This window comes from Carassius carassius, chromosome 47 (genome assembly GCF_963082965.1).
Source record: "Carassius carassius chromosome 47, fCarCar2.1, whole genome shotgun sequence".
Lineage (NCBI taxonomy): Eukaryota > Metazoa > Chordata > Actinopteri > Cypriniformes > Cyprinidae > Carassius > Carassius carassius.
Window position 1 is genome coordinate 6,244,548 of NC_081801.1, and position 1,795 is coordinate 6,246,342.

Consider the following 1,795-nt stretch of genomic DNA (forward strand, 5'->3'; position numbering starts at 1 on the left):
AAAGTCAAGTTTACATATAAATAAATGTATTATTATAATAAATAATATTCATATTAATATTATTAAAAGCTTTTAGTTTCTGTGTATAAGTTTTTAAAATACCTGCCATTCCTTATAAACAGAAAATGCATGACATCTTGCTGCATGTCATCATAAACTCTGCACGGTAACCTAGAACAGCCAAAAACATTTGAAATGTTGCAAATGTAAGAATCAAGTGAACTTTGAGTGTTCTGCATTCACAATGTAATTTAACACAACCCCCGCACTTTCTCTCGGAATAATCAAAAGGGTCAGTTGGATTACACAACCTCAGGAAGTTACAGCCTCATTCCTTTAAATTGCACCACACTCAGAATTGATCAAATTCAGCAGATATCCAACGATATATCCTCATCACAATGCTAATACAAGGAGCTTTTCGACTGTCTGTAGAATGCATGAGAGATGCTGTCGGAGAGAGCAAGGGCCTGGAGACATGCAGCCAGACAGAGCAGGAAACAGCAGGTGGAAAAAGGCCTTTTGTCCCTGTCCCGCTATTAATCTGAAGACTATAGAGAAATCCCAAAGGAATTAAACGTGATACTCCTAAAGCTTTTTTGCTCTTGCCAGTCTGACTGCAAATTAAAAGATGGGGAGGGAGGGAATAGTGAAGAGGGAGGGACTGTTAATTGCTTGCCAATCAATAATTCTATAATTACTTTGTGACAAATGGCCGACCTGCAGTGCTGGAACTGGTGAGGAAAGGAAGGGTTCAGGTGTCGGAGGGGACGCGTAGAGGGGGTTGGGTACAACCAGGAACGGAAATATTTGATTTTGTGTCTGCAAGCGCCGTCACTCTGGGCACTGTGACGTGGAATTTGTGTCAGGTTTAAACAAGACGGGAAGGTCTCCAGGGAGCTTCTGTCTGGGGTTTCAGTGAGAGTGAGAAGGGAGAGAACAGCAGCAGGCCTGCATCCCTGAAGAAATCACAGGGTGGAATTCATTCACAGTGAGATCCGAGGCGGATTTAAAAGGACTAGTTTACACAAAAATGAAAAAGGTATCATCATTTACTCACCTGCTTAACACTCCAAACCTGTATGAATTTTTCTGTATGAAAGAGCTTTACTGCTCTTCTCCATGCAATTAGGCTCTCAAACTTCAAAGACGATGCAGAAGCACTATAGAGAAGGATCATAAAACTGGTCCTCGTGAAAACCCTGTATTTTCCTATAGGTATTCTGAAATGATAGCTTTGCCCAGAACAATATGAAAATTAAACAATGGCAGGGAGTTCATGAGATTGTGATTAAAAATGCTGAAGATTAAAAAAAAAAAATTTTAAACACTTGTGTTTAAATCATGTACATGATTTCATGAAAATATTACTTGATGATATTAACTATTCGATAAAATATGTGAATATGTTGCTGTGTTATTTTAGTTTAATTGAGATAATATGATAGCTTTTTAAGTGTTTTTGTTTATATATTTTCCATTTCATTTTAACTTTAAAGTCATTTTTAGTCATTTTTGTTTCTTTAAAATGTTTCTACAAAGGTTTTATAAACTTTTATTTCAGTTTAAGTTATTTTATTAAGTTAAACAAAATTATAATGAGAAATGTTTCCCTGACAAATAGCTGAAATGAAAACGTTAGCATGTTTTCAGTTGATTTCAAGTAACACTTTTTTAGTTTCCATTTCAGTTTACTACTGTATAATAACATTGATATGCTGTTATTTACACGTTTTTGTATATATATATGCTATATAAATTCATATTTATATCATCTCATTTTCCAAAAGATAAA

The 1,795-nt window shown here is 35.3% G+C and overlaps 1 long non-coding RNA gene across 1 annotated transcript; it reads right to left on the reverse strand.

Moving 5' to 3' along the window:
• Window positions 1-229: 229 nt before the first annotated feature.
• Window positions 230-1,094, reverse strand: LOC132130790 (uncharacterized). Its single transcript, XR_009428778.1, has 2 exons — window positions 1,061-1,094; window positions 230-959 (listed from the first exon to the last, which is right to left on the reverse strand). It is a non-coding gene; the product is annotated as an uncharacterized LOC132130790 (long non-coding RNA).
• Between the last annotated feature and the right edge of the window lie 701 nt (window positions 1,095-1,795).